Source organism: Carassius gibelio, chromosome B21, assembly GCF_023724105.1.
Source record: "Carassius gibelio isolate Cgi1373 ecotype wild population from Czech Republic chromosome B21, carGib1.2-hapl.c, whole genome shotgun sequence".
Classification (NCBI taxonomy): Eukaryota; Metazoa; Chordata; class Actinopteri; order Cypriniformes; family Cyprinidae; genus Carassius; species Carassius gibelio.
Window position 1 is genome coordinate 11396218 of NC_068416.1, and position 19154 is coordinate 11415371.

At 37.6% G+C, this 19154-nt stretch overlaps 1 pseudogene; it reads left to right on the plus strand.

The window, feature by feature from the left end:
- LOC127985577 (uncharacterized) overlaps window positions 1-18641 on the plus strand; it is a 54164-nt pseudogene extending 35523 nt beyond the window's left edge.
- The last annotated feature ends 513 nt before the right edge of the window (window positions 18642-19154 follow it).

The window sequence follows — 19154 nt, forward strand, 5'->3', positions numbered from 1 at the left end:
TTTTTAGCACATCTGATCTCTTCTGGATTCTGATTCCAATTGCAGGAGGCATAGTAACTAAAGGCGGACTTCCCTTGTTTTGTGTGAACCCTTGGTATTTCTAACTGACTCGATCCCAATGATCTGAGTGGTCTATTAGGTTTATATTCAGTGAACATATCTGCAATATATTTCGGTCCTTGGTCATTGAGTGATTTATAAACAAGTAAAAGTACTTTAAAATCAATCCTAAATGTAACTGGAAGCCAGTGTAAGGACCTGAGGACTGGTGTGATATGCTCAGATTTTCTGGTTCTAGTCAGAATCCTGGCAGCAGTGTTCTGGATAAGCTTCACCTGTCTGATGGTCTTCTTGTGAAGGCCGGTGAGGAGACCATTACAATAATCCACCCTGCTGGTGATAAAGGCATGAACAAGTTTCTCCAAGTGTTGGCTGGAAACAAAACATCTAATTATTGCATTGTTTTTTAGATGATATTATTCTGATTTGGTTACTTTGACATGACTACTGAAACTAAGGTCTGTCTCCAGAATCACACCAAGATTCCTGACTTGATTTTTAGTTGTTTTACCCCTAGAGTCAAGGTATTCATTCACCTTGAAAACTTCATCTTTGTTTCCAAATGCAATGACTTCAGTTTTTTTCCTTGTTTAACTGAAGAAAGTTATGGCACATCCAACTATTAATTTCATCAATACATTGGCAGAGGGAGTCAATGGGGCTGTAGTCATTTGGAGATAACGCTAGGTAAATCTGGGTATCATCAGCATAGCTGTGATAGGCAATTTGGTTCTTTCTCATTATTTGACTTAGTGGGAGCATATACAGGCTAAACAAGAGAGGTGCAAGAATTGAGCCTTGTGGGACTCGACACGTCATGGACTTCCACTTAGACTTATGCTCTCCTAGACTCACATAAAAACCTCTCCCTTCTAGTCATGACCTGAACCATTTGAGTACCATCCCAGAAAGCCAGACCCAGTTTTCCAGTCTCTCTAGTAGCATGTTATGATTGACAGTGTCAAATGCAGGACTTGGGGGGTTTGTCAGTCTCTCAACAGTGGCAAAAAGAGTACAAGAGTTGTTTAACTTACTGTTTATAAGATTTGAGAATAAATTCTGTCTAGCTGTGGATAGTTTCATATTAAAATCATGAAAGCTGTCTTCATAGATGCTATAGTGAATTTCAAGTTTCATCTTCCACCACATGCACTCAGCTTTTCTGCATTTTCTCTTCATAGTCTGAACCGCTGTTGATCTTCTCCAAACTGATTTCTGTCTGCTAATTTCCTTACTGACTATTATTGGAGCAATATCATCAATAACATTCTTAACTCTTCAGTTAAAGGAATCAAGGAAAATATCAACAGAGTCTGCAGAAATGCTTGGTGTTAGAGATATAGCCTCCATAAACAGCACACTAATGTTCCCGTTAATGCATCTCCTTCTGACAGAGACAGATTTAGATTCAATGGTAGCAAAGATCAATATATCGAAGAAAATACAGAAGTGATCAGATAGTGCTACGTCTTTAATAACAATGGATGAAATGTTTAGATCCCTACTGATGATTAAATCTAGAGTGTGTCCACCTTTGTGTGTGGGTCCATGCACATGCTGAATCAGGTCAAAAGTGTTTAGAACCGTTATCATTTCTTTTGTAGTTTTGTTTTCTGCATTTTCTATGTGAATATTAAAATCTCCTGCAATAACAAACAGTCAAACTCTGAGAAAATAATCGATAGCATTTCTGTGACCTCTTCAAAAAAGGCTGGAGAGTATTTTGGAGGCCTGAAAATAATAATAAACAGAATGCGTTGAGCACCTTTCAGCACAATCCCTAGATATTCAAAAGACAAGTGCTGACCAAATGACACTTGCTTGCATTGATGAAGATCTTTAAATAGAGCAGCTACACCTCCACCTCTCCTAACAGTCCTACAGGCACTCATGTAAGTGAAGTTAGGAGGTGCTGCTTCATTGAGGACTGTTACATTGCAACTGTATTCTAGACATGTTTCGTTTAGAAACATAAAATCCAGATTGTTTGTGGGCAAAAAAGTTATTGATTAGAAATAATTTATTTTTTAGTGAGCAAATGTTTAAAAATGCTAACATGATGGCAGTGATTTGTGTCTTTACAGCAATCTCAGTTTGATTCATAATAGGCCGCAGATTAGATGAGTTTGCCCTTCGGCTTGAGAAGGCCTTAAACTTTCTATCACATGATAAAACTGAAATAGAGAAACTACAGGCACACTGGGTTACCACTACAATTGTGAATGTTGCTGCTATTATAGTTGGGAACCGACACCTATCACTGGGAGCAGCTATCAGTTATTTTTGGTACACCAGAGCTTTTTTTATATATATACATATTTGCTAGCATGCAGCGAATAAGTGGCAGAGTTTAGTCTCAACATACACCAATACCTCCATTTTCTGTGAGAAGCACAGAAGTGGAGATGCTGGAGAGAAGGATAATGTGTCTGGTGAGATGGGCTGTGGCTCTGGTGTTTCTGGTGGCTGTGATATGTTGTCCTTGCTTCCTTGGCTGTTTTCCAGAAAGTTATCCTTGGGTGCTGAGTCTTGTAGCTCTTTCAATACATCACAGTCTGTCTGTGAGGAGCTCTGTGGGCAGGGCTCAGCTGGGATAGTGTCCGTCTGCAGTGCTTGTTTTGGCTGGATGGTGTTATCAGTGTCCTTGTGCGATGTGTCAACCACATGATGACTCGGACCCGGTGTGTGTGTGCTGAATGGATTGAAACACTCTGCTGAAGGATGACGGAGGGAAAAGTACATATTATCCTTAAAGGGTTAGTTCACCAAAAAATGAAAATTATGTCATTAATGACTCACCCACATGTCGTTCGAACGACATGAGGGTGAGACATTAATGACACAATTTAAATTTTTAGATGAACTTTCCCTTTAAGCACTCAAGCACCAAGTTTGTTTGGGTGAAAACGTGTGGAAAACGCTAGGTGTGCCACTTTCTCCTTTTTTTCCAAAGCACTGAATGGCTGTCCTTGTACAGCTATGATCAACTGTTTCTCTATCCGGCTTAGCTTTCAATTTTGTTACAGGAAAGGATGTGCATGACCAGCGGTGCACTTGCTGTTTCTGAAAAGTTTATATATATATATAATATTATTTTTTTTCATCAATAAATGCTTATTAATGTAAAGCCTTATGCAACAATTATAAATTGTTTGCAACAATTACAAATCGAACCTCTTTGGACTCGGTCTTGACTCTGTCTCGACTAGCCCTGGACTTGGACTTGACTTGGACTCAATAAAGCTGGACTTGACTACATCTCTAACTCACCGGCTGTATGTTGAGGGGGTCCATGACGACAGTCTGCTGAGTGTTCTGCCTGTTTTGGAAGTCCAGCAAGTAACTTTGTTTCAAGAATCACAATTCTTTGTAGAAGTTTGCAGCAGTACATGAAACAAGTTGATCCAACAGGAGGCATTTTCTCTCTCTTCTGTTTGAATGTAGACAGTTTTTATCCTGTCTCCGGAATTTAAGCTGCTGGCAGTGTGAGGCAAAGTATTCTTTTTGTAGTATTATTCCAGTCCCAAAGAGGTTTTAATTTTAACATTTGTGCCAAAAATCAGCTGATTTAATCACTGTGCTGATTTGCGGAGGTGAAAATCTTAGAAAAATCTGAGAAAAGTATAGAAATAATAAGCAAAGCGCAGAGCAGTAAGCAGGAACATCCGAATTGTTCAGAGACAAAACACAATATTCAAGAACAGTAACAGTATACACAATTCCCTAAATATGTGAATTAATTCAAAAGGGAGGTTTTTCTATCAATTAATTGGAAAAGAGTCCCTTTTTATGTGCATTATGTGTCTGTTTCTGAGAGACTTGAGTTAATAGTGGTTTATCCACATTTTTTGGGCGTCCTAAACCTAGAGTTATCAGATAGTGTGCCTTTGGTTGCTAGGGAACCAGAGACCTGTTCTGTTCATTTTGAAGTGATAGCTTCCTTGACCCTTTGCTTAGATAAGAAGGCGTTAGATATTATTTGTTAAATGCAACAAATATTTGTGTCTGATTGGTCCAAATGCTACAAATGTTTGGCCATGACTTGACTTAACTGTTAATTTCATCTCAGCTGTCTCCAATATGAGTTAGAGAGCTTCCTCTGATCAGCAGGGGCAAAAATGTTAAATTGGACAAACTTAATATGTAGAATGGGCGTCGATGAAGGATTTGGTTTAGAATGAGGGTCTCGTTCACTTGGGGATTTCTGCTTCTCTGTGTCAGTATTGACCTGGCTCAATATTTATTTGCTTCTTTAAAGTCTCTCTCGATCTGTGTGCCAATCCTCACCAACTCACTCACCTCTTTCACACTGCCTCTCAATAGACTTTCAAGTTGGGGACTGCAATTTCTCAAAATGGTTTGAACAACCTCTTTCTCCATCATCTCCTTCTTCCACCTTAGACAAAGTGCTCGGTAGTGGTAAGCTATGTCACAAATGAATTCTCTGGAACCTTGTTTCCTTTCCAAAAGTTGCTTAGCTGATTTGGCTTTGTAGTCATCAGTAAGGAAAGCATGCAAAAAAAAATATTGTTTAAATTATTTCCAGGTAGTCAAGTCTTCTTTCAGCCAACCACCAATTTTTAGCAGTACCCTTTAGAACAGAAGTAAGGCATGCTAGTATTTCAGAATCGGTCTAATTGCAAAATACTCTGCTCAACATTCTACAAAAGAGACATTGGTCATTGTTGTCTTCAGAATCAAACTGGGGGAATTCAACTTTTACAGGTGGGCGATATGCTAACAGATCTGTCTGGTAAGATAGGAAATTGGTCTTGCAGGGTATGTTGGAGAAAACAATGGAGGAGGAACTGGAGTGGACATGACAGGCTTATGAATTTTAAGCTCAGCATCAATTTGTGCATCCCTCCTCTTCAGACAGTCGACCATTGATTTTCCCAAATCTTAAAAGCTTAACTGAAGGCTTTTTTTTTTTTTTTTACTCATTCACACTCACTTTCTACTTTGTAATTAAAATTAACTTCTAGGAACCAATACTGCTTGGTAAACTCAGTTTGTACAACACCTTCTGGAGTTGTGACTCGCTCAGTCAGGTCATGATAAATTTTCTCCGCAGGATAGGAATCAGGAATCACGTCATCTGGAAGAGGAGTAAGAGGAATGTCAGGTGACACATCGTTGTCATTATCTGAGTTGAGGTAAATTTCAAAGTTGAAAGTTTAAATTTGAAAGTGTTTGAGATCTTTAAATAATGGAGGATCTCTTCGAGTAATAAAAGGACCAGCAGTGAAATCATTTTGGCGGTTCATACTTATCCGCACGTGGTGATATTGACATTTCTACAACAGAATTCACACATTAATCATACAATTATTGGAAAAAAATCTATACATTTATAACTGTCCTAGATACTTTGCACTGGCTGGGCTACAAGAAAGGGGGAGGGGGCTTCTTTGAAAAGACCAGAATTGGTCTGATGTGAAAGATGTCTACGAATATAATAATTTATGTACAAACAAAAATTGGTGTTTCTATCAGCATGTTTTTTTTTTTTTTTTTAAATCACTTTGTCAAATGCTAACCCCAAACGTTGCATTGCAGGTTGAGATCATAAACAGTTTATAAAATAAAGAAAATCAGTCATATCTGTAGATGGGCAGAGTTATGAGGGTTAATGATGATGTCCTAAAATTGGATGTCTGGTCAGCATGAAGACTTAATTTCAATATGCCCAAGGAGTTGCTTCAACAATATAGTAAGGCATAGTCCATAAACACAACAAGGTAGTCAGATACTTGATCAAGAGCTACAGCATAAATAATCTAGGGATGGCTGACACGAAAGTGACATTTCAAAATGGTTTTGAGATCACGAAGCACAGATGTTTCAAAACACTGCTCCAAAGTGTGATTCGAAACACCAGTGTCAAGTGATGAAGGCAATTCAAGCATCGGGTCATTTCACAAGTGTTTCCAGACCTGAATCTGCTTTTTATCATTGGGTCAGGAACAAACCACACAATAACACATCTGTCTTAACCAAACTCCCGCAAAGTATAAAAGTGGAGTTAACCTCTTAGGCCGGGTTCACACCGCAAGCTGCAGCAGAGCAGAAGCAGCGCGTTAGCAGCAGGTAGGCAGAGCATAAGCAGCGCGTGCCTATTTTGCTTTCACACAGGCAGCGGAGGCAGCGCACAACTGAACAGCGGATTTTGGTCAGAGTACTCTATAATGGGTAAATTCGCATTGCTTTATTTACATTTAAAATACATTTAAATAAAAATACTTGTCGAGAAGCTTTTTTAATTAATAATTTCATTGTTACTTTTGTTGCATCGTTGTTTTGCTGTCTTTATTTTCCGTGCAGTACGTGTTGTTGATAGAAGAAAGGCCATCGCGTTATACTATTTGTTATTAAGGAGACTAAAAAGACGCAGACTTTGGGTTCATCCCATTAACCGACGTAGGAGAGAACATGGTGCATATTACCATCTTGTCACTGGGTTTGTTTGCAATCAAATTTACCAAAGGGCACCCTGAAAACCAATTTAATAAACGATTTTAAATTATGTGTATTGTAAATGGTTCACAGCCTTGACTTCCTGCTCATCTTGAAATCAGCATTTACTTGTTTATTATATATGCATGTATCACCTGCTTTTGTTATTTGTGTGCCTATGTGTAATTTAGAAATTGTAAATAAATGGTTCCAATTGAATAAATTTGAAATCAAATATTGAGTGGTTCGCTCGTGTGCCAGCGAAAGCGTCAAAAACACTATAAAATTACTTACCATCTGCAATAAGAGCCGCTGCAACTTCATCCCATGCTTTTTCCTTCTCCTGCAAGTCTTTGTAAAGTACATTGTGTGGCTCATAAAGAACTTGATATTTCTCAACTTCCACGATGAGACGCGTGTCGTCCATTATTGTCTTTCCAGGGGCACTCTGAAGACCACCGTCTGTGACACCACGTGCTGTTGTTTATGATTGTCAGCATTATGTCAGCACGACATCCGTTCTTCTGCCAATATATAGGCCTATTTATAAGAATATGACTACTACTAATAATAATAAATAAATCAATGAAGATATGCAATAAAAGGCTAAACAAGCAATATAAATTATTTAAAGTTGTTTTTGTATTTCGGCAAAAAAGTTTATTTTTGCATAGAACTGTAGTACTTTGAAAGATTTTGAAAATATGTGAATTTAAATATCATACAAATTATGTAATTTGCTAAAAACACAGTAGATATCATTAATGCAAATTTTGGGCAAAATTACTTTTTCGTTTCAGTACATGTGTATTTTGGCCATGATCATTGTCACTTTATCTTCTATACATATTTTTTAGATTAATTTTCTTTCCTAACATACTCCAGTTCTTGTTAAAACACCCTAGATGTGCTTCTTTTGTGCATTTAGAGCACTTTTTGTGTGAAATCATATTTATTTTGTCCATCAAAGGTGTACTTTCACTTTAACTGAGCGTCAGCAGCGCAGCAAAAATAGACCCAGCGCCGAAACGATCGCGGCACTGCTGCTTCTGCTCTGCTTCTGCTACGCTCTGTAAGCAGCCTCTGCGTGCGGTGTGAACGCTCTCAGTTTACCATAATCTGTCATAGATCTAAAGATATTCATCATCTAATTATAAACTCCAAGTGTGCACATTGTGTAACTTTCTTTTATATAACTTATATAACTATATATAATTAAAGCATACAGCTCAGTTAGTCGTTGTCATATGTAATTTGAAAGGTCTCATAGTAAAATAAAACAAGTGTAATTATTTAGGACTTTGACTAAACTTGAAATTCAAAACAATTTCTAAACTGTCAAGGACTAAGAGAAAGGCTACCTTGGTCCCAAATGCTGTAACTTTTGATTACTTAATGATATCACCATAAAATGTTATTCACATATATGAATGAATCATGTAGAACATCACCAAAAATTATTTCAGACAGGAACCACTTTGGCAAGTTTACTTGAGTATATTGAACACAATTTATCTTTGGCTGTATGGTTCCTTGTGGGGGTTCTTTCTCCCAGAATAATTGAACATACAAGAGCTTTAACATTAACCCCCTGGAACCATGAATTTAGAAATACATAACAATTAAGACTTTTAATAAAGTCTTTAAAGCAAATGGTGATAATCAATGGCACGTCTATCCTGTAGCCTGGTTGTGAAGATGGGTGTCTCTCAGCAATGAGGTCCATACCAGCTAAGATTTAGGAAGCCTTAGTGATCTGAAACAAAGAAGACGACAGCCAGAAGGTGCGCAGTAATGAGGTGAGAGGGTTGTGAGCCATTGAGCATACTTACTGAGCAGTAGTGCCACGTGTATATATGTCCTGTGTCTAATAGGAGAGAGGTAGTGATTGGAGTGATTTGACAGCTGTTCACAGCCTTTCCTCCATGGCCTGACTGAACTAACGCTGCGCTCGATTTATCTTAAGATAAATATTGAATGCCAATTAAGAGAGATATAAAAAAAAATCCCTTGACCACGCAAATTTCTCTTACATTTTATCATTTATTTCTCCACATGAGAATATTCAGAGGGCAAAGATTTTCTCCCCTAAAAATATAGAAAGATTTCTGTCAATTGATAGTATCCTTTTGACTCTCCTTGCTACAGTTTTTGAGTTATGAGTCATTATTTTTGTGTATGTCAAAGCAAAACAATACCTTCACTGAGGTTAAGCTTCAGGGCCAAAAGGGTTCAAACGGTCTATAATCAGAGTAAATTGGTAATAGGTCAGGGTATCAGGTTTGACTCATCAGAAAGCTATACATGAATTCTATGCAGTGATGCCATGGATTCTCTCAGATAGTCAGAGACAATGGAAATGTGTGATGTGCTCAGATGAGTCCACTGGGAAAAACAGATGAGTTCTTAGTCCCAAAGACCAATGGGCCATCCAGAATTTTACCAGTGACAGATGCAAAAGCAAATATTTGTTATTGGATGGGGGTTTATCAGAGCAAGAGGAATGGGTGACTGGCATGTGTGAGGGTACACTGACTTGGAGGCATTACATGTCATTGGTATTGTACAGAGACATATACTGCCATCAAGATTACATCTTTCAAGAGAAGTCCATGGTTATTTGACCAAGACAACACCAGCTCTCATTCTGTCCTTCTCTCATTCATGTGCTACAACAGCAGGGTTTCGTAGAGACAGAGTGAATGTTCTAGATCAGTCCAGATCTGTCTCCTATATTAAACATCATGAACCCTGACCCATCATGAAAAGGACATCCAGGCAATGATGACCACATTCTGATGAGCAGCTGAAGTCTTGGAAAAAAACTATTAATATCTTCGATTTACAAACAATTAAACATTGTAATTTAAAAGAGTTGCTGGGACACAGTGTTAAACGTGTCTTTGTCCCAGATTACCAATTATTTGGTCAGTGAAAACATTGAAAATCTTTTCTTTGCACTTTTACCAATCAAATAAACAATAGAATTACGATTTTATTATAAGATCTTGATTTTATTGCATTTTAAAAATCTTTTTTTCTGATTTGGGGTTGTATTTAATCATATCTTGATGTTTTTGTCTTATTGATGTCTAAAAGTTAATGTAATGATAAATATAAAATTCAAAGATTTCTATGTACTGTAATTATATAAAACTATACTGTAAGCGCACCATAGTTATGCAAATGAAGTAGATCATCGCGTTTGATTCAATTCATAAGGAATTAAAACTTCTCGAAGCACATTTGGGTTAAAATCAATCCCATGGCGCCATCTAGTGGACAACCTTAATATCACAGCCTTACCGTCCCAAATATCATAAATTTATAAACCTAAGCATGTTTGCTTAGAACGACTTTGTTCTCCACGCAATTTAATGTTAAAGATCGAATGTCTAATGAATATCTATTATAAATACAACTTTATTTCTGTTAAAATTACACTCTTCTATGTCAAGATCACAAGGAACAAACAAAGAAATGTAATTCAAGCAGAAATCATGCATTTCCTCTCAGTTTTTCCCTACTGTTTGTAGCATCCAAGCAAACTAACCATTAATGTGTTTGTACTTCACTTCAACACCAACTTAACAGATAAACATAATTTATCAAACATAAAATAGACTTTATGCAGTTATTATTATGCACTTTTACCACGTTTTGGGAAATATCTAAATAACAACCTGTTACAAATGCATCTACTGTAATGCAAACTTTACATTTCGTGTAAAGCGAAGTATACTGAGACGATGTATATATCAGCGTCTTGTGAGGCGGCGTATATTGAGACGGCGTATTATATCAGGCGTCTTGTGAGGCAACGTATATTGAGACGGCGTATATATCAGGCGTCTTGTGAGGCAACGTATATTGAGACGGAGTTTATATCAGGCGTCATCTAAGGCAACGTAGCTAGTTCATACGTACTTATAACACGTATTATTTTTGATAAATTTCTTATGTACGCCGTCGTCACGTCGCCGCCTATGATTGGATCCAACAGTGACGTCGCCGTGACGTCGCCGCGGGTCTGTCGTCTGCCCTCCCATTCAATCCCATTCAAAAATGGACACGGACTGACGGCGACGGAAGGGTCGACTGCTCCTCCTCCTTCTCCTGCTAAGCCTTAGATTTGGCAGATTTCACACTTCATAGAACCCGGCCTATTAGCCTGCACCCCGACGCCCTCCTCCTGAAAGCCTCTCAACTTGCATGTGTCAGTATTTATGAATAGATAAAATGAAATGGGACAAATTTAATCTTGATAAACTACATATCATTATAAAGATCTAAGCCTCAAGCATCGACGACGGATCGCTGTTTTTCAATGGAACGCTTATAAAGACTGTATTTGCTACATTTGTGTAACCAGTACACATAAAAAACATGAACATTAGAAACGCTGTACATACCAGATCCGTCGTAATAATGAGTCAAAACACATCCACAGCTGTAAATCCCGGTATAGTTAGAAAGATAAGGCTCCACTGAACGAGATCTCATGGAGCACATTTGGTCCAACGAAGCAATAATGTTGTAATATGTATCACAATTCCTTTGTTTACGTTTCAGTTCTTCAGTGACAGAACTGTTTACTTCCGTTATGGAATAACTCATGGTCGGAAACTGCGTCTTGGCAGTAAAATAACGGCATGGTTTTGCAGCTTACAGTGTCACAAACAGAATGAGATGATCCACTGGAAAAAAGAATGAATGAAAGATATTATATTTGAATTTTGGCGCTCCCTCGTGATGCGCTCTGACGCACCTGTCAGCTGATGGAGGCGGAACTTATAGCGATCGCCTTTTTCTTTGTTTGTTTTATTTTTCAACAGTTTTTATATATGTGAGAGTGTGTTTTATGTTGAATGTGAATGTATCTGCATTATTACCATCTGTTTGAGTGCAAATCCGCCCAAATCATCTCGCTATTACTGTATGATCACGGCTATCAAAGTGAACACGTCTATATGAATAGAGAGAGTGGCTTATTTACTTTGGCACATTTGTGTTATTACCATCTGTATAAGTGGCCATCAGCACCTATTTGCATCATAATTAATTGTAAATGCTGCATTTCTAGCAATCTCAGGATTTTCTGTAATTGTTAAGTTAAATCTTTTTAATTTTTCTTATTATTCTTATTTTTCTTACTCAAATTATTCTTATTGTATTTTTCTAGTGCTCAAATAAATCACTTATATGATGTCTAAGTTTCTGTCTAGTGTTTTATAATTGAAAAAAAAAAATGGTATGCAGTGGTATTTTACTGACTAAATAGTCTGTAGAAGCCTTCAATTGTATTGGGAAATATATTTTCTTATATTTGGGGGGTGGGGGTCTAGACATAGTCTCAGAAAAATATTAGCAGGAGTCCCATTTTTCATGATATCTTATTCAGATTTGAAATAGAACTCATGAGACATGTGACTTTCAACCCATTACTTTTCTAGATTACTCAAGGACTCATTTAATGTATTTTTATATTAGATAAAAACATATTTAAGTGTAGTAAAAAAAAAAAAAAAAATCAAGGCACTTCAGTGTCTTTAACTTTTAATAGTTTTGAGTATTATCAAACTGGTTGATAAAAAGTAAAGCCCAAAGGGTCTTCTTTCCAAAGACACCAAAGACAAAATTATGTTTGTAACACACTGAAGTAGGAAACTGCTTATACTTGCTCAATTATAAGTTAGGTAGAACACTTTCATCTGTGAGTCCCATAATGGGGAGTGCTGGCTAACAGGTTAATACAACAGAAGAAAATTTATATATTTAAATAAAAATCTTTATAATACCGTAATTCCTCAAATAAAAACCGGTAGTCAACTAAACGCCAGGCCTCTTATAGTGACCGGGGGTGTGGTCAACACGGACAAATAAAGGCCGGTCTTAAATAAAGGCCGGGGGAAAATTTGTGCAGCAGAGCCAGATAATGAACGTACACGCCCACTGCCAGAGCGTTTCTCGTTCTCGAGTCAAGAACAGGTTGCAACGGTTTTCGGATAACCAGTATACTGAACTGAGAACCGTTTTTGTCAGACGCGTCCGATTCAAGAACCGAGGAGCTGATGATACTGCGCATGCGTGATTCAGTGTGAAGCAGACTGACACACAGAGCGTCTGAACCGAACTGGGCCCGGTTCCCCAAAACGTTCGTAGTTCTTAACCTTTTCCTTAACCTCTCTCTTAACCTTATGGCACGATTCCCAACACGTTCGTACGCTAAGTTGATCTTCTGTAAGTCACACTTTCGTAAGGTTGGTCTGGACTATTCGTAAGCTCTCTCTTAATGTTGTTTGAGCTCAAGACGCTACTGTACAGCAGTCTTTAGAAATCAGCGCAGCGAAGTACAAGTCAAACTATGGTATGTTGACAATGTTGTGGCTCAACAATGATTTAATGTTATTTTTTAAGACTCATAATAAATTATGTTCGCAATGGATACAGGCCTATTTATGAAATTGAGTTTATGTGGTATCACAACTAATATGGTGGTAAGTAGCCTAGGCTTTTTCGTAATGTAATTAAAGCGAATTTGCAATCAATTTTTTTTATAACTAAAATCTGGCAAACAATCGATAAATGGGTTATCATGGTTGTGTCCAGTAAGCGACCATAGCAGCGATCCAACGTGTCCTTGTATTGAATCAAAGACAGAGCCGGACGCGGAGCCATTTAGTCCATGTCAATTTTTTTATTCGGTAAAACTTGAGCCCTTTTGACATTTTGCCTGACGTGGCTATATAAAAAAAAAATTGCCTCCCAAGACAACTCATTATGGAGCTGCTGGACCTTCTCAGACCTGCGCTTGCCAGTCTAATGCAGCAGAATTTCACTTTAAGCCCTAAAGCCCAGCACTACGTTTTTGTTTTTTTGTACAGAGACATTCATCGAGGTCGTGGGAGAGAGCTACGGCCTAATCAAGACCTCGGTGTGGAGGTGCCTCCAAACTGTCACCAACGCCCTTCTGCGCCATGCTGGGGATTACATCCTGGTGGATGGCACACTCATCCCTATCGCCAATTAATCAGTGATTGATCAGGCGTAGGCTACTTATTGCGAAAGGGAGACGCGGCCATAAACGTGCAGGTTATAGTGGACCATAGGGATGTGATCTCCGACCTGGTGGCAATGTCCAGCAAAACTTCAAGTTCCTCTGACGAGAGGCTTGGTGCCCTTTTTTACGTTGCTTCCCCATCATATTCTGTATCTAACTCTCTCTCTCTGTTCATTGTAAATAGGTTGCTTTTTATTTAAAACATAAACCAATTGCAATCAATACCGCATTAAATAGAAGTAACTGCAGCTGCTTGCCAATCAATTCAGATTGTAAAGTAACTTACCATTTATAAAAAAGTGTATTATATAATTTTTATAAGTCGTTAAACCCATGTCAAGAAGTGGCACAACGGGATAAGGAGGGTGGATTATTGGCGAGGGATACCTGGTTCATCTAACCGTCACAACATATCGTGTGAACATATTGCTGACCATTTGATAATTAAATTTATAGTCTATATTCTACTGATAACTTAAAATATGTTAAAATAAATGTTACTATAATAATTTGAGGAATGTTGCATTTGCATAGAACGTGTTGTCTTTCTTAACGCTGTATTGCACCTTCACGTGAAGTGGAAAATCGATTCCTGAGCAATCGATGCCAACTAATTCAGCACCCTGACTTTGGACAGTGCTCTTGTTACGTCGGACGTAAGAGGCAGCCTGTTAAGAAGCTTCCTAAGGGACACTTCGGGGAACACACTTAGGAACATAAACAACTTTAGTAAGATATATCTTTAGAGGTCTTCTTAGCACGCTAAGAGTGAGCGTTATCGGGAAACCGGGCCCTGATTATTTTGGTGATTGATTCTGAACTGATTCTGTGCAAATGTTATGATCTCTGTCCACTGGAACGCTATCGCTTTTAATTTAAAACGGGTTATTTAAAACAATTACTTATCAAACAGATGGAATTTGAAATAAAGGCCTGCCTCTAATAAAAGCCTGCTTCAAATAAAAGCCTGTTACCTTCTGCAGTTTAGGTAAATAAAGACCCCGGCTTTTATTTGAGGAATTACGGTATGTAAAAAAAATGCCAGTTGTGGCTTGATGTCTTTTATTAATGTTTATTTGGCCAAAATGACCAAAATAACATTTCAATCAGGACCACTTCCGTCAAGTATATTTAATGACAATTATAATTGCATACAGTTAGTGTTGGTGGTATGGTTATGTTCTGGGCAACACTCCACACGCCTGTCCATGCACCCATGCTTGGACAGAGCAGGGAAAGCAGCAAGACAAACCCCCCTGGGGTACAGAACAGATCCATAAGCATACATAATTACAATTCTCAATTACATGAGTTGTAAACAAAATGTCATGGAGACTGCTTCCAATGAAGACACTGTAAAGAAAGAACAAATTAGATCAGATTACAGGTTCAGTTAGTGGAGTTGGGGTTGGAGGAGGGAGTAAATTGCAAGCAGCAATGCGATGGAGAGACACTGAATAATGGGAATTTAAATAGACCGCAGGAGGTAGGTGTCAAGACTGGATTGGTACATGTCAGGAACAGCTGACTTTCAGCTGATGCAGGCATGGCTCACGTGACCTGACTGAACTAACGCGATGGTCGATATTCACAAAGAGTTTATTCATTTTTCAATGAGATGTTACATCACATTACAAGAAAAGAAAAATAAAGACAACTTTCACGTATTTATTTTAATTATATACATGTTTCAGCCGGTTTTCGATCATAAATTTGAAATATCAGGTGTGCACACTAACCTCTCCCCCACCACACATATTAAATGGTGGGAACAACATATATGTTATAATTTGTCCAAGCTCTTTAGTGAGCACTTCAAGCCTGATGATTTTGACAGGACAGGTCAGATTGTCAGGCTTAGAGATGGTGCAATCCCAGCTGTCTTCAACTTTACCTGTCATCTCCAAAAAGAAGGTGTATTTTTGCTCTACATGCTAACACAGATGTCTATGATTCATATGTAAAACAAAAGTTAATATCACACTTTGCTAAACATGTTTTTTATTATTAGTTCTTTCTGCATGTTTAGGAATTAGTTTTATGAAGTAGAAAGTTGTTTTTAAGTATTATGTTTCTTATATTTTAGCATGTAGTGACAACAAACACAAAAACTTTGAGGAAAGATGAAGAGAGCCTACCAGTGGACCTTTCTCAGCATTTCCCTGAAAGTGAAACTCAATGATGAAGCCCAATGATGTGAGTATTTGTAGGCTATTTGATATGTCCCATACAGCTTTGAGCATCACAGTTGTGTTCATATTAAAATCTCTCCCTTTCTTTCTGCAATTCTTTTCAGACATACTCATATACCTTTTTCTGTGTTAGAATTAAATAAATACACACATGAACTAATACACACCCTCTTTAATGGACACTCTCTCTCACACACGCACCCTTTCTCTCTTTCTTTTATGGCATATCATGATATTATGGGTAAGAAATTAAGAATGTGTGCCTGCACATATGCAGTGCTATACACCAAACAACTGTGAGTGGTATGATATAAACATCACTGAAAATATTTTTATCCTTCTTTCTACTAGGACCACTCCTATGCTTTGCCCAATTCTCCTATTCGTCTAAAGGCCAGACTCAGTGAAGCTTTGGCTAGAGTGGACAGTCTAGAGAGAGAGAGAAGCAAAATGTAAAGGCCCGAGAACGGAGAGAAAAAAGACTGTAAAGAGTTTTCTGGAAGATCAGAAAGAAAAAGAACCTTATAAATGAGAAGTTGAAAGAAAGGCTTACCTTCCACTCTGGTAAAATAAATTGATAATACAACCTTGAATTTCATGTGGTTTACACTCTTTGTCAGACTTTATAAAGGTATTATTTCAAGGGAACTTACTAACTGGTTTGTATTAACTGAATTTCAGATCTTCAGATAGACCTCTATTCAATGTGGGGCTATGAATACAACAAGGACCAGAGAGAGTTTGCCCTCACACTGCACATGGTCCGAAAGCATACAGTTGCCTGAGGGATTCTTTGCATCTTCCCCTGCCACATCCACATACATTGCAACGGTGTAGTACATGTTTTTTTTTTTTTATTAAACTTTTTAAACATACTGGTATAAATACTTAAAACACTTCAGCTCTACATAATGTACAACAAAAAAGGAACTGATGTAGAAGTTTTGAGAGTATATGTGCTATTTTTTTTTTAACAATTTAAGTCTTGGAAAAATGCCCAAAAAAGGAATCCGAGGTTTGAAGCACTTTGCACTGCAGAGAAGACGTTAAGAAAACCCTGCTAAACATGGCTCTGTGGCCAACAAAAAGCATGTCCATTAAAATACCTATACCCAGAAAATATCTGGATATATGGATATGGGGAATGGCATGGATGATACTGTGCTTGATTGTGCTTGTTTTTTATGGTGGTAGGCATAAAGGGTCATTGGAAAGCTCCAGTTGCCTATTACCTCACAAAGTCTCTGTGACCAGACACACAGAATGTCCTGGTTGTCCATCCTCTGGAGAAACTGCATGCATGTGGCATAAGAGTGGTCTGCATTACAATGGGTGGTCCTGCCTTTAATGTCAACATGTGCAACCAGCTCGGGTGTCAGCTAAAGCAAAACCCCCATGAGCCATTAAAAACCTTCTTTGAACATCCAGCGACCACTGGATCTCAGTTATTCACAGTTTTAAAACTGAAGCAACAGCAGAATGCACTGAGGTAATATAACATACAAACATTGTTATATAACACTGCATATTCTGCATGAAATCCAACTCTGTTTATACTAACCTATAGAAGGAACTCTAAACAGAGCTGAGTACTTAAATATTTACTTGTTTTATGTACTGAAATTAGATTATAATTTGATCTCCATGATACGATACCACTGTTTGGGGTGATATATCAGTTAACAGAGTCTTAAGCTTTTCTTTTAAGATGATTGACAAGTTGTTTGACTTCCTGAACAGCCGCAATCCGCGTGCCAAGGGATCCAAAGCTCCTCTGGGTGCTTTGATTTGGACAAAGAGAGTAGAGCTCTTGTTGAGAGGCAGGGATATTATATTAAAATATAATATATTTTAACTTTATATTGAAATGACCCACAGTTTAATACTTAAATATTAAACACCTCATAGCATCAATAACTCCACAACCCTACCAAGTATGGTTTTCCTCAGTGTTTGCAGTATATGTAATATCTGCACAAATGAGACGTCAATCAACTGCTTGAAGATCTTGCCTTTGGAGAAGAAAAATGTTGGCTAATTATCACTATTTTTAATTACCGAATTTCTAACCCACCCCAACACTTATGAACAATAATAATGATAAATGGTGACTAATAATTTTATATTTTTTAAAACAAACAAATTGTAATTCGTTTTTTATTTTTTATTTTAAATAAGCCATATCTATGCATGACTTGACATTAGACAAATGCAGCCAAGATGAATACATCTAAATATTCAGTCAAGTAATGAATTAATGCACGAGTTAATGAAAAAAAAAGATAGGCTACAATTTATTTACTGACAACAACAGGAGACATGAATAAACAAGTAAAATAATAAAAGTAACCATCAAAAACAATACAAGTCAACTACACATGAAACAAAACTTCATTCAGACATTTTTCTGTTTTTGAAAGTTTACAGATGGTGAACCCACATCTGTCCATCACGTCCCTCACTGCTGCAGTCAGACTGAATCTGATCATGGATGAGAGAGGGACATTGAGTCCTTTTCTGAGTGCACAGAGAGGATGAGGAAGACCAGGATTAAGACCCTGAACCACACAACCCTGAACAAGAGCAGGAGAACATGTGCGGGACAATCTGACTGCTGTGTCTGCTTCAAACATCTGTGTGCTACTCTCCATGAGCACCACTACCTGGAAAACATTTACACGGCGTAAAACACTCTATATCATGTTGTCAGCATTCGATTTATTGCTACATTTAATTGAATATTTTTACAATTACATGCTAATTTGCTATAGCTTCATTATTTCTGTGGTGTAGTGAACTGGACTGGTCAGCAGAAGGTTGCTGGATCAATCTCTGCAGTCGTCTCCACCGGTGTGTCCAACGGTGTGTCTTAAAGTGTCTGGCAAATTAATACATGTAAATGTGAAATTTGTGTATGCTTTTTTTGTGTCTTGGGCACAAACGCTCAATAAAGCTGCTTATTTCTTAAAGCTTTTTTCTTCAAGGTACTACTATTTTGAGGTATTAATTCATCCTTATACAGTTTCTATTTGGGGCTTTAAAGGGTGAGTTTATCTAAACATATAAATTCAATCATTAATGACTTGCCTCAATTCTGTTCAATCCTTTGTTCAAACACAAAAGGTGATTTTGGTCAAGTTTCTCCTGCTGGTTTGTGTCCATATAGTATAAGTTAATGGAGCCTGACTTTCAGATTCTTCTGCATCCCATGGCACTCCATCTTCTCCATCCTCAGTGCACAAAGCTGTCTGCAGACATTTCAGATCCTGCAAAGATGCACAAACTCAAAACAAAAGCAGTAATTTTAACGGCACAGTGTCCTTTCATTTCTGTACTGGAAAGGAACTAAATTATCTTACTTTCTATTTTGGTTTCAGGTTTTTTTT